Source organism: Leucoraja erinacea, chromosome 13, assembly GCF_028641065.1.
Source record: "Leucoraja erinacea ecotype New England chromosome 13, Leri_hhj_1, whole genome shotgun sequence".
In the NCBI taxonomy this organism is placed as follows: Eukaryota; Metazoa; Chordata; class Chondrichthyes; order Rajiformes; family Rajidae; genus Leucoraja; species Leucoraja erinaceus.
The window spans coordinates 53826978-53841591 of record NC_073389.1 but is presented as its reverse complement, the minus strand read 5'-3'; the positions used below and the strand labels follow the sequence as shown (position 1 = coordinate 53841591).

At 50.6% G+C, this 14614-nt stretch overlaps 1 protein-coding gene across 1 annotated transcript in view; it reads right to left on the bottom strand.

Moving 5' to 3' along the window:
- The window catches only part of LOC129703061 (ubiquitin carboxyl-terminal hydrolase 25-like), a 148107-nt gene that overhangs the window by 3449 nt on the left and 130044 nt on the right, over positions 1 to 14614 (bottom strand).

Here is a 14614-nt window from a genome sequence, read left to right as displayed (position 1 = left end):
AATCCATAGTCAAGTATAACAGGTAGGGGGCGGTAGAGTTGCTGCCTCACAGCGCCAGAGACCCGGGTTCGATCCTGACTACGGGTGCTGTCTATGCGGAGTTTGTACGTTCTCCCCGTGGGATGTCTCCGGGTGCTCCGGGTTCATCCCACACTCCAATGACGTGCAGGGCAGCGGGTAAATTGGCTTCGATAAAGATTGTAAATGGTCCCTAGCGTGTCGGATGGTTTTAGTGTACGGAGTATACTCCAGTGCCAACAAGATCATGGGAGAACCCTTCCACCCCAGCAATGGACTGTTCCAGCTGCTACGGTCAGGCAAACGCCTCCGTTGCCATGCTGTGAGAACGGAGAGGATGAGAGGGAGTTTCTTCCCACAGGCCATTCAGACTGTAAACTCCTATCTCACCAGGGACTAACTTTACTGAACCAATCTACTGTTGTGTGATGTCTTTTTAAAATTGCTGTTTTTTTCCTTTTTCTTCCCTCCCGCAAATATGTTACATGTGATTCTGTTCCATTCTGTTTGTAGTTCGTTTGTTTGTTTTTCTGCACAGTTCGCAAGCATTGCCACTTTTCATTTCACTGCACGTCTCGTATGTGTATGTGACGAATAGACTTGACTTGACTGGACTTGATCGCTGGTCGGCGCGGACTCGGTGGGCCAAAGGGCCTGTATCTCTAATCTAAACTATACTAAAAATGCAGATTAAAACAAAGTCCAAGGCCCACAAAACAATCTCGGGTTCTATCAGGCAGAGACGGAAACCGCTGTCAAAACATGGAGGGGACCGGGGGACACACAATTTGTTGGCGGCCGCGCGCGCATGCACACGCTCACACACGCGCGAGGCTTCGGAGGCTCAATCCAGCGCTAAATGCAGCTTAACTCTGCCTGTCTCACCGGGTTAACCTACAGCCCTGTCTGGACTGACGGGATACCAGCGCTGCTTCTCCGCGCTGGCCATATTTCCCGCAAGTCCAGGGAGGGCTGTAGGCTCACCTGGCGGGACAGGCAGAGTTGAGCTGGGTTTAGCGCTGTTTCTCTGCGCTGACCCGTCTGATTCCCAACCAAAGATCCTTTACAGGAGGATATCTACTGCCGACTTCTCTGACCACCCGTGGGGGAGGGGGGGGGGGAACTCAGGAGGGGACAGGACAGCGTCCAGAGAGCCGGGATCATCCTGGCTGCGGATGAAGAGCAGGTCTGTGCCATGTCTCCCTTCTCCAATCACCGCGCTCTATCCTCAGTCCCCCCCCCCTCCCCACTCCTCCCTCCTCCAATCATTGCGCTGAATCATGTCCCTCCCCCATTGCCTGCTGACTGACGTCTCTCCTCCAATCGGTGCCCTCGATCATCAGCCCCACCCCCACTGTCTCGCGAAAAGCGGAGATTTCACCGGTTTTTTAAATTCGGAATACAAAAACTTGGGGGATGTCCCCCACCGCTCAAAACATGGAGGGGACGTGTCCCCTCTGTAACCCCCCCCCCCCCACCCTCCCGGGTTTTCTGCCCCTGCTATCAGGTCACCCTACAACCTCAGTGTTCCAGTAAAAACAATCCAAGTCAGACCAACCTCGACCTGCAGCTAATACCTCCCACAATATTTAAAAGAGATTAGGGCAGGTACATGGACAGGACAGGTTTGGAGGGATATGACCCAAAGGCAGGCAGGTGGGACTAGTGTAGCTGGGACATGTTGGTCGGCGTGGACCGCATTTTGAGTATTGTGTTCAGTTCTGGGCACACATGGTATGTTAGCATTCATAGCAAAAGGGTTTGAGTATAGGAACAGGGAGGTTCTACTGCAGTTGTACAGGGTCTTGGTGAGACCACACCTGGAGTATTGCGTACAGTTTTGGTCTCCTAATCTGCGGAAAGCCATTCTTGCCATAGAGGGAGTACAGAGAAAGTTCACCAGACTGATTCCTGGGATGTCAGGACTTTCATATGAAGAAAGACTGGATAGACTTGGCTTGTACTCGCTAGAATTTAGAAGATTGAGGGGGGATCTTATAGAAACTTACAACATTCTTAAGGGGTTGGACAGGCTAGATGCAAGAATATTGTTCCCGATGTTGGGGAAGTCCAGAACAAGGGGTCACAGTTTAAGGACGAGGGGGGAGTCTTTTAGGACCATGATGAGAATTTTTTTTTTCACACAGAGAGTGGTGAATCTGTGGAATTCTCTGCCACAGAAAGTAGTTGAGGCCAGTTCATTGGCTATATTTAAGATGGAGTTAGATGCGGCCCTTGTGGCTAAAGGGATCAGGGGGTATGGTGAGAAGGCAGATACAGGATACTGAGTTGGATGATCAGCCATGATCATATTGAATGGCGGTTCAGACTCGAAGGGCCGAATGACCTACTCCTGCGCCTATTTTCTGTTTCTATGTTGTAGGAAAGATATTGCCAAGCTTGAAAGGGTTCAGAAAAGATTTACAAGGATGTTGCCAGGACTAGAGGGTGTGAGCTATAGGGAGGGGTTGAGCAGACTGGGTCTCTAATCCTTGGAGCGCAGGAGGGTGAGGGGTGATCTTATAGAGGTGTACAAAATCATGAGAGGAATAGATCGGGTAGACGCACAGAGTCTCTTGTCCAGAGTAGGGGAATCGAGGACCAGAGGACATAGGTTTAACGTGAGGGGGGAAAGAATTAATAGGAATCCGAGGAGCAACTTTTTCACACAAGTATGGAACAAGCTGCCAGAGGAGGTAGTTGAGGCAGGGACCATCCCATCGTTTAAGAAACTGTTGGACAGGTACATGGATAGGACAGGTTTGGAGGGATATGGACCAAGTGCAGGCAGGTGGGACTAGTATAGCTGGGACATTGTTGGTCGGTGTGGGTGAGTTGGGCCGAAGGGCCTGTTCCCACGTGCTACAACTCTGTGGCTGAATCACCTCATAGCCAAAGCTTGCAGCGCGGAGCAAGGACCTGCCTATTTGCCAGCAAGTGTCACATTCCCCATCTCACCTCAAGGAAACTTAATGTTACAGCCCAATTATAACACTTCTGCACAATGTCCTGACACAACTTTCTCCGGTGAAGCACCAGGAATATTTCCTTCAATAAAGTGCCAAAGATAACACGTCTCCAATATTTTCCACAAAGATCGCTCAGATGCCTGAGAAGTTTATTTTCTTCAATGAGTTTCATCCAAAGGGACGGTTGGTCGTGCAGCGGGTAGAGCTGCTGCCTGGCAGCGCCAGAGTCCCGAGTTCCATCCCGCTGTCTGTGTGGAGTCTGCACGTTCTCCCTGTGATCGCGGGGATTCACTCCCGGGCGAGGATAGACACAAAGTGCTGGAGTAAGTCAGAGGGTCAGGCAGCATCTCTGGGGAGAAGGGAATGGGTGACGTTTTTCGGGTCGAGAGCCTTCATCATACTACTCCTTTTCACCAGAGATGCTGCCTGGCCCGCTGAGTGACTCCAGCACCCTGCATCTATCTCCCACGGTGGTTTGATGAAATGTCTCGAAATTCCTCATCTCCTCTCCAAAGGTACGTCCTTTAATTCTGAGGCTGTGACCTCTGGCCCTAGATTCACATTCACTCTATCCAGGCTTTTCACTAATCGGCAAATTTCAACGAGGTTCCCCCTCGTCCTTCTAAACTCCAGCCAGTACAGGCCGACAAACACTCATCGTGCGTTATCTAACATCCATCAGAAGAAAATACTAACTAGGGAGGAATAGGGGTAGATAGATCAGTTGCACTTCCCACGTGTAGGAAGGAACTGCAGATGCTGGTTTACACCGAAGATAGACACAAACTGCTGGAGTAACTCAGCGGGACAGGCAGCATCTCTGGCGAGAAGGAATGGATGATGTTTCGGGTCGAGAAGAAGGGGAAAGAGAAATGAGAGAGGTAGACGGTGATTTAGAAAGGTATATATATGACGTTGGTATGAATTACTGAGTTTGAAGAAGGGTCTCGACCCGAAACGTCACCCCATTCTTCCTGTCCAGAGATGCTGCCTGTCCCGCTGAGTTATTCAAACTGTCCACTTTCCGTCTCTCCCTGTCTTTCGGTGACAACACCACCCATCTAGGCCACCCATCCATCTAGATAGGGCTCTTAAAGATAGCGGAGTCAGGGGATATGGGGAGAAGGCAGGATTGGGGATGATCACCCATGATCACATTGAATGGCGGTGCTGGCTCGAAGGGCCGAATGGCCTACTCCTACACCTATTGTCTGTTGTCTCCACCCGACCCCAGCCTTGCACTGATGGTACAAGACGACGGGGTAAAGCACGGCACACCTCTCAAGGTCGAACATTGCCTGTGCAAAGAGTTGTGAATTTATGGAATTCCCTGCCACAGAGGGCAGTGGAGCCCAAGTCACTGGATGGATTTACGAGAGAGTAAAGCCTCTGTCCCACTTCGGAAACCCGAAAGGAAACCTCTGGAGACTTTGCGCCCCACCCAAGGATTCCGTGCGGTTCCCGGAGGCTGCAGGTGGTTGCTGGAGGTTGCTGGTAGTGGAAGCAGGTAGGGAGACTGACAAAAACCTCCGGGAACCGCACGGAAACCTTGGGTGGGGCGCAAAGTCTCCAGAGGTTTCCTAAGTGGGACAGAGGCATTAGATAGAGCTCTAGGGGCTAGTGGAGTCAAGGGATATGGGGAGAAGGCAGGCACGGGTTATTGATAGGGGACGATCAGCCATGATCACAATGAATGGCGGTGCTGGCTCGAAGGGCCGAATGGCCTCCTCCTGCACCTATTTTCTATGCTTCTACGTTTCTATGGGTCGTGCCGCTGATAATATATATTAATGATCTGGATGAGGGAATTGAAGGCAATATCTCCAAGTTTGCGGATGACACTAAGCTGGGGGGCAGTGTTAGCTGTGAGGAGGATGCTAGGAGACTGCAAGGTGACTTGGATAGGCTGGGTGAGTGGGCAAATGTTTGGCAGATGCAGTATAATGTGGATAAATGTGAGGTTATCCATTTTGGTGGCAAAAAACGGGAAAGCAGATTATTATCTAAATGGTGGCTGATTGGGAAAGGGGGAGATGCAGCGAGACCTGCATCTAGCGTGTCCAACCCCTTAAGAATTTTGTAAAGATGCAGGAAGATTGTTCCCGATGTTGGGGAAGTCCAGGACAAGGGGTCACAGCTTAAGGATAAGGGGGAAATCCTTTAAAACTGAGATGAGAAGAACTTTTTTCACACAGAGAGTGGTGAATCTCTGGAACTCTCTGCCACAGGTAGTCGAGGCCAGTTCATTGGCTATATTTAAGAGGGAGTTAGAAGTGGCCCTTCTGGCTAAGGGGATCAGGGGGTATGGAGAGAAGGCAGGTACGGGATGCTGAGTTGGATGATCAGCCATGATCATATTGAATGGCGGTGCAGGCTCGAAGGGCCGAATGGCCTCTACTCCTGCACCTAATTTCTATGTTTCTATAAAGGCAGCCGTTGAAAGTACGGTTCCGCCAGCCAAAAACAACCGGGCCCGGTGCACTGAGAACCAGGCGATGGACAACTGAAACAAGAGCCTCCATTGATGGCTGGATTCTTTCTTTCTCTAAACGGGGCCAAGGCATCATCTGTAAAAAATCTGCGCAGGATACACTTGACAGCTGTGAACACACACAGGGCTGCTTGTGGGAACCGGTTCAGAGATGCAATCTAGATTTCTACTTTGAAATGATTCCCAAAGTGTCGAGCTGGCGAAAATTACGGCAGGCTTGTCCCCCTGGAGTCCGGCCTACTGACGATGACCCCCCCCCCCCACCCCCCACCCCCCGACCCGCAGGTGCAAGGCTGCATCTGATACCTACTATAGGGTATTACTTCAGTTTAGTTTATTGTCACGTGTACCGAGAGGTACAGTGAAAAAGCTTTTTGTTGCAAGAGTGAGGGAGGGAGGGATAGGGATGGTGAGGGAGGGATGGAGGGAGGGAGGGAGGGAGGGGGAGGGGGAGGAAGGGAGAGAGAGGGGAGTGAGAGGGAGGGAGGGAAAGATGGAGAGGGAAGGGAGGGAGGGAGCTTGAGGGAGGGAGAGGGAATGAGAGCAATGGAGGGAGAGAGAGGAGAGGGGAGGGAAGGAGAGATAGGAGTGAGGAGGGGGGGAGGGAGGGAGGGAGGTGGGAGAGGGGGAGGGAGGGAGAGCAAGGGAGGGAGAGCAAGGGGTGAGGGAATGAGAGGGAGGGAGGGAAATGAGAGGCAAAGGAGAGGGAGGGAGGGAGAGCAATGGAGGGAGGGAGATGGAGAGGGAGGGAGAGAGAGAGTGAGAGAGAGTGAGACGGAGAGGGTGAGAGAGAGAGAGAGAGAAAGAGATGGTGAGAGAGAGGGAGAGAGAGAGAGTGAGAGAGAGGTGGAGAGGGAGGGAGAGAGAGAGAGGGGAGGGAGAGAGAGGGAGTGAGTGGGAGAGGAAAAGGGAGGGAGGGAGAGGAGGGAGAGGGAGGGAATGAGAGGGAGGGAGTGAGAAGAGGGAGGGAGAGAAGGGAGGGAAGGAGAGGGAGGGAGTGGAGAGGAGGGAGGGAGGGAGGGAAAGAGATGGGAGGGAGGAGGGAGGGAGGGAGGAGGGGGAGAGTGAGGGAGGGAGAGAGAGAAAGAGAGGGAGGGGGAGAGAGAGAGAGGGGGGGTGAGAGAGAGGGGAGAGGGAGAGGGATGAAGAGGAAGGGGAGGGAGAGGGGGAGGAGGAAGGGAGGGAGGAGGGAGGAAGGGGAGGAAGGGGAGGGAGGAGGAGGGGGGAGGGGAGGGGGAAGAGAGAGGGAGGAGGGAGAGGGAGGGAGGAGAGTGAGGGAGGGAGTGAGAGAGAAGGGAGATTTGAGGGGGAGGGCCGGGGCAGACATGTAAAGCACCCGTCCTTGGTTGGAAGGCTGCACTGTGTTGGGCCTCTCTGTAACACATCAAACGAGGCCGGCAGCTGTCAAAATGTTCAGAGACTATTCTCAGAACTGGGAGCCGGGACGGACGGGAGGGAGGCCAAGCCAGCGGAGCAGCTTAAATTCCTCCTCACAGCGGCTCGCTTGTAAAAACACTGGGGCCCCGGCAGGCTCAGCTGGAAAGGCAAGCACTTTGGGACACGACCTAAAACCCCCTGCAACCCGCCGCGTTGCCGGGCAGATTAAACAAGGCTGGTAAATGCAGACGCTGCACAATTCAGCCCCCCCCACGATAGAGGGAGGAGAGGACCTCTCCAACTGGTTCCGTGCCAGGCCAACTTGGCGACTCGGCCACTTCTTTGAATTGCTGCTTGGAGGAGAGACAGGAGAGCAACGAGCGGGGCCAAGAAACGATACAGATGTGAAGCATCTGTTTCATGTGCACTGGGTTCGACACCACCTATGGCCAAGACACTAACATGGCCAAGGATTACCCTTCTAGGAAATAGATATTTGGAGGACCAAACCGAGTTACACCGAATAGTGAAAGGGCTTGGATAGAGTGGATGTGGGGAGGATATTTTCACTAATGGGAGAGTCTGGGACCAGTAGTCACGGTCTCAAAATTACAAGACGTTCCTTTAGGAATCTGTACAATTCTTTGTCGCAGAAGGCTGTGGAGGCCAAGTCAGCGGATATTTTTAAATAGACAATAGGCAATAGGTGCAGGAGTAGGCCATTTGCACCTTCGAGCCAGCACCGCCATTCACTGTGATCATGGCTGATCATCCCTAATCAGTACCCCATGCTGACTCGGACCAATCCTGTTACTGCTATCCAAATGTGCCATTATTTCATCTTTTCGAATTGACACAAGCATCTTCCCCACCACCGATATCGGGCTAACTGGTCTGTAATTCCCTGTTTTCTTTCTCTCGCCTTTCTTAAAAAGTGGGATAACATCAGCTCCCCTCCAATCCACAGGAACTGATGCTGAATCTATGGAACATTGGAAAATGATCACCAATGCGTCCACGATTTCTAGAGCCACTTCCTTAAGTACCCTGGGATGCAGACCATCAGGCCCTGGGGATTTATCAGCCTCAGTCCCATCAGTCTATCCAACACCATTTCCTGCCTAATGTGGATTTCCTTCAGTTCCTGCGTCACCCCAGATCCTCTGGCCACAACTATATCAGGAAGATTGTTTGTGTCCTCCTTAGTGAAGACAGATCCAAAGTACCTGTTCAACTCATCTCCTTGCTCCCCATAATAAATTCACCTTTTTCAGACTTCAAGGGTCCAACTTTGGTCTTAACTAATTTTTTCCTCTCCGAGAACCTTTTAGTAACCTGCTTTATATTCTTGGCTAGCTTACCTTCGTACCTCATCTTTTCTCCCCGTATTGTCTTTTTAGTTATCTTCTGTTGCTCTTTAAACATTACCCAATCCTCTTGCTTCCCGCTCATCTTTGCTACGTTGTACTTCTCTTTTATTTTTATACTGTCCCTGACGTCCCTTGTCGCCCCTTTGTCCCCTTGGAATCTTTCTTCCTCCTCGGAATGAACTGATCCTGCACCTTCTGTGTTATTCCTAGAAATGCCTGCCATTGTTGTTCCACTGTCATCCCTGTCTTTCCCGTCAACTTTGGCCAGCTCCTCCCTCATCTCCCCATAGTCCCCTTTGTTCAACTGTAACAGTGAGACCTCCGATCTTCCCTTCTCCCTCTCCAATTGTAGATTAAACCTGGCCATATTATGGTCACTACCTCCTAATGGCTCCTTAACCTCAAGTTCCTTTTGTCAAATCCGGTTCGTTACATAACACTGAATCCAGAATTGCCTTCTCCCTGGTAGGCTCCAATACAAGCTGGTCTAAGAATCCAACACGAAGGCACTACACAAAGTCTCTTTCTTGGGGTCCAGTACCAACCCGATTTTCCCAGTCTACCTGCATGTTGAAATCTCCCATAACAACCACAGCATTACTTTTACTACATGCCAATTTCAACTTGCGTCCTAGATAGATAGATAGATTCTTGATTAGTACGGGTGTCAGAGGTTATGGGGCAGAAGGCAGGAGAATGGGGTTAGGAGGGAGAGTTAGATCAGCCATGATTGAATGGTGGAGTAGACTCAATGGGCTGAATTCTGCTCCTATCACTTATGATCAAACACATTCAACGTGCAATGGTTCCACATCAGCTTACATCTTCCACATTTATGGAAATAATTTGCATTTATAAAAAGCATATTTTTCAGAACCCCTAAGATATCCCAAAGCTCCAAGTATTATTACGCATATTGTCACTGTTGCAATATGGTACAGCAGGTAGCCAATCTAGATTTAGACACAAAATGCTGGAGTAACTCAGCAGGTCAGACCCGCCGAATTACTCCAGTATTTTGTGCCTAGCTTCGGTATAAGCCAGCTGTGAGTCTGTGGAATTCTCTGCCTCAGGGGGCGGTGGAGGCCGGTTCTCTGGATACTTTCAAGAGAGAGCTAGATAGGGCTCTTAAAGATAGCGGAGTCAGGGGATATGGGGAGACGGCAGGAACGGGGTACTGATTGGGGATGATCAGCCATGATCACATTGAATGGTGGTGCTGGCTGGAAGGGGCCAAATGGCCTACTCCTGCACCCATTGTCTATTGTCACCCACAGTTTCTTAATGCACATAATTTACGGTTTATTATCGTCACGTGCCGAGGTACACGGTGGCGCCGTGGTGGAATTGCTGCCTCACAGCGCCAGAGAACCGGGTTTGGTCCTGACTAGCGGCGCTTGCTTGTCTGTATGGAGTTAGTACGTTCCCCCAACGACCGGGTGGGTTTTCTCAGGTTGCTCCGTTGGACCGTAGCAGATTATATTTGAAGGGCTGAATGGCCTACTCCTGCTAACTCATGTGCTCACACGCCCTTTCACAAGTTACACATGCGCCAATCTGGGCGCACTCCGCCATTCGATCACGGCCGATTTATTCCACCCAATCCCATTTTCCCGCCTTCCCCCCGTAACCCTCGACACCCGTTCCAACCAAGAATTTGTCTGTCTCTGCCTTAAAATTTCCCACAGACTTGGCCTCCGTACCCCTCCTTGGCAACGAGTTCCACAGATGAACTGCCCTTAACTCAGCCCCAGCATTTACGATAATTAATAATGAAATGAAATATCCTGGATGCATTGAGCAGGCGAGGCAACAACTATGGAGGAATACACACGAGTACACTCCAATGACTCTTCCTTGCTTAGAAGCGGATAAGGTTTGAGATGACAACATTTGAACATGCAAAGACAATAGACAATAGGTGCAGGAGTAGGCCATTCGCCCCTTCGAGCCAGCACCGCCATTCAATGTGATCATGGCTGATCATCCCCAACCAGTACCCCGTTCCTGCCTTCTCCCCATATCCCCGGACTCCGCTATCTTTAAGAGCCCTATCTAACTCTCTCTTGAAAGTATCCAGAGAACTGGCCTCCACCGCCCTCTGAGGCAGAGCAGAGGCAAAGGAAACTGAAACAGTGAACATTTGCTGTAAGACCAGAAAGAAATATTAAGGGACTAAATGTTTGAAGTTGTAAAACTGCAACAGTGAAAATGGGCCAGAGAAATTAGAAAGAAAGGTTGATTGGAAGTTCTGGATGGGGACAACAGATGCATTATGAGTGAGTTATTTTAATAACCAATTAATGCAAATGATGATTAGTCAGGCATTGAGAGTTGGTGCCCATTAAAAACTGGGCCGAGCCTCTCCGTGCTTGCTCAGCGATGGATATACCCGGCACACAGTGGAGGCTTTCTGCAGGCAGCACTGAACTGCAGTTGAACCTTGTTCCAGAGAAATACATTGCAACGCCAATGCCCTGGAGCGCTGTCACGTTGAGTCTCCCGTGGAGGGGAAGTTAGACAGCTCGCACGGGACGAGGGGTTTGTGATCGTCGCTGGTCCCTAGCAATGGGGACAGTCAGTGTTGGAGACGCCCAAGGCAAGGAGGCAGCATTTGTGGATATCTTCACACAGAAGTGGATGATCTCAGTGTTCAGCCACATGTTGGTGTGAGAGGGGGAGAGAGGAGAGAGGATACAGAGATAGAGAGATAGAGATGGAGAGAGAGAGAGAGAGAGAGAGAGAGAGAGAGAGTGAGAGAGAGAAGGGGGAGAGATAGAGAGAGAGAAAGAGAGAGGATAGAGATAGAGATAGATAGACAGAGAGGATAGAGAGATAGAGATGGAGAGAGAGAGAGAGGAGAGAGGGCAAGACTGGAAGAGAGAGAGAGCGAGGGAGAGAGAGAGCGAGAGAAAAAGAAAGAGATAGAGAGAGAGAGAGAAGGATATAGAGATAGACATGTAGAAAGAGAGAGATAGAGAAAGGGTAGAAAGAGAGAGATAGATATAGAGGGAGATGGAGAAACAGATAGACATGTAGAAAGGGGGATATAGAGATACTGAATATATCTCTATCTATATATAGAGGAAAATATAGAGAGAGAGGAAGAGAGAGAGGGGAGAGAGGAGAGATAGATAGAGAGAGAGGAGAGATAAAGGAGAGAGAGGGAGAGAAAGGAGAGAAAGGATAGAGATAAGGAGAGAGAGAAATGGAGGAGAGAGAAAGAGACAAAGAAAGATAGAGAAAGAAACCAAGTGCAGACCCGTTGGGTCTGTTCCCCCAACGTGTGGTTGTGGTGGGGGGGGGGGGGGGGGGGGGGGGGAGGCGGCATGCAGCATCACACACTAACTCCAGCGGGGGCAGCAGAGAGAATGGGGAATGTTGTAAAAACATTAATATCTCTGTCAATTTTCATCGACGGCAAGAATCCTCGGCACACATGCGGCGGAGGGGGGCTCTGAGCGAGGTGGCCAAAAATGACGGCTGTAGGTGGCGCCGTACTCTCATAAACTGCAGCACAGAAAGCCAAAACCGGACAAGAACAGGGTTTTAGTAATATATAGATAAAGAATCCTAGACGAGCAGGGAATGTGGCGAGGTTATGGGACTAGACCATCACATCCTGGCGGTAGTCTGAAGGTTTGCCTGACAACTCTAGCCTTGTTATCCCAGTATTACTGCAGCAGTGGCATCTAGCAGACAATGTGGGAAATGGCAGATATGTGGCCGCATTATAGAAACATAGAAAATAGGTGCAGGAGTAGAGGCCATTCGGCCCTTCGAGCCTGCACCGCCATTCAATATGATCATGGCTGATCATCCAACTCAGTATCCCGTACCTGCCTTCTCTCCATACCCCCTGATCCCTTTAGCCACAAGGGCCACATCTAACTCCCTCTTAAATATAGCCAATGAACTGTGGCCTCAACTACCTATTAGGGACGACAGATGGTGCAATGGGCTAAGTGTTCGGTTGGCGACCGGAAGGCAGCCGGTTCGAATCCCGCTTGGAGTGCATACTGTCGTTGTGTCCTTGGGGCAAGACACTTCACCCACCTTTGCCTGTGTGTAAATGTAATGTAATTATGTGAAGCACTTTGGGGTCAATGCAAGTTGACTAAAAATGTGCTATATAAATAAGATAATTATTATATATTATTATTATAAATCCAACCGGGCTCATTGCGAGTTCGCTAACTACATCTGCATGGTCATGAGGTGGAGCTGAACCACCACCAATCTGCTCACTCTACGATCACTCATGTCGAGAACTCATTACAGCGGCATGGTGGCGCAGCGGTAGAGTCGCTGCCTCACAGCGCCAGACACCCGGGTTCAGTCCTGACCACGGGTGCTGCCTGTACCTTCTCCCCGTGACCTGCGTGGGTTTTCTCTGGGTGCTCCGGTTTCCTCCAACACTCCAAAGACCTGCGGGTTTGCCGGCTAATTGTCTTCGGTAAAAACTGTAAACTGGCCCTGCTGTGTGTAGGATGGTGTTAGTGTGGTCAGCGAGGTTGCGGTGAGCCGAAGGGCCTGTTTCCGCACTGTAGCCTCTAAAGTCTAAACTGATCACAACTTTGTCTCAAACATCGTTTTCTCGACTTCTATCCGGTCTCCCCTCAATCTCCAGTGTGTCCAGGGAAGACCATTCAAGTCTGTCCAACCTCTCCTTGTAGACACTAAAAGCTGGAGTAACTCAGCGGGTCAGACAGCATCTCTGGAGACAAGCAATTGGTGACGTTTCGGGTCGAGACCCTTCTTTAGTCTGGAGAAGTCTTGAGTACCTGCTCACATTTCAGTCGCAATGCAGCTGCCGACCAAACCTGCCGAGTTGGGTCCACCGAGGGGATACAGCGCGGAATCAGGCCCTTCGGCCCACCGAGCCTGTGCCGACCAGCACATTAACACTATCCTACACACACCACGCACAATTTACACATGCACCGAGCCAATTAACCTACAAACCTGTACGTCTTTGGAGTGTGGGAGGAAACCGATGATCTCGGAGAAAACCCACGCAGGTCACGGGGAGAACGTACAAACCCCCGTACAGACAGCGCCCGTAGTCGGTAGCGAACCCGGGTCTCCGGCGCTGCATTCGCTGTAAGGCAGCAGCTTTACCGCTGTGCCACCGTGACCTCCCATGAAGTTCATAACTTTCTTGCAGTTTCATTTTTCGGAATGGACAAACCCCCCCCCCCCCCAGCTCAGTTTCAGTAATGAGTGGGCAGTGATACTATCGCCATGAAATGTGCGGTATTTGGTGAGAATATGTCAGCATGCGGTTGAAATCCCACAATTGAGGCGTTACAATTCTTCACGGTTCTCATCGCCTCTAGACAGTCTTCCTGCTGCCCAGCCAGGCTTCAGCTCGGGCTGTGTGGTCTCGCTAGACCACGAGACGACTCTAACCATCGCCACAGATTCCCGCTCCACGGCAGCGCCAGCTCAAACGTCCGTCGGGTTCAAGTCAATAGACAATAGGTGCAGGAGGAGACCATTCGGCCCTTCGAGCCAGCACCACCATTCAATGTGATCATGGCTGATCAACCCCAATCAGTACCCCGTACCTGCCTTCTCCCCATATCCCCTGACTCCGCTATCTTTAATAGCCCTGTCTGAATAGCACGGATAACAAAAGCTTTTCACTGTACCTCGGTACACGTGACAATAAACTAAACTGAAGCGACCAGCCATCCCGTACACTAATGCTACCCAACACACACTAGGGACAATTTCCATTTACAGCAAGCCAATTAAGCAACAAGCCGGCACGTTTTTGGAGTGTGGGAGGAAATCAAAGATCTCAGAGAAAACCCACGTACAAACTCCGCACAGACAACGCTGGCAGTCCGGATCGAACACGGGTCTCTGGCGCCGTGAGGCAGCAACTCTACCGCTGTGACACTGTGCCGCCCACTGGAGTTCCTCCAGCACTTTGTGTTCTGCTCAAGATTCCAGCGCCCTGCAGTTTCTTGTGTCTTCATAACAGCCTCACCCGCCTCTCGTCATACGTTCTCCCACTGTCCTAATCTGAGGATAGACATTCTTGCCATAGAGGGAGTACAGAGAAGGTTCACCAGACTGATTCCTGGGATGTCAGGACTTTCATATGAAGAAAGACTGGATAGACTCGGCTTGTACCCGCTAGAATTTAGAAGATTGAGGGGGGGTCTTATAGAAACTTACAAAATTCTTAAGGGGTTGGACAGGCTAGATGCAGGAAGATTGTTCCCGATGTTGGGGAAGTCCAGGACAAGGGGTCACACAGTTTAAGAATAAGGGAGAAATCTTTTAGGACCGAGATGAGGAAAACATTTTTCACACAGAGAGTGGTGAATCTGTGGAATTCTCTGCCACAGAAGGTAGTTGAGGCCACAGTTCACTGG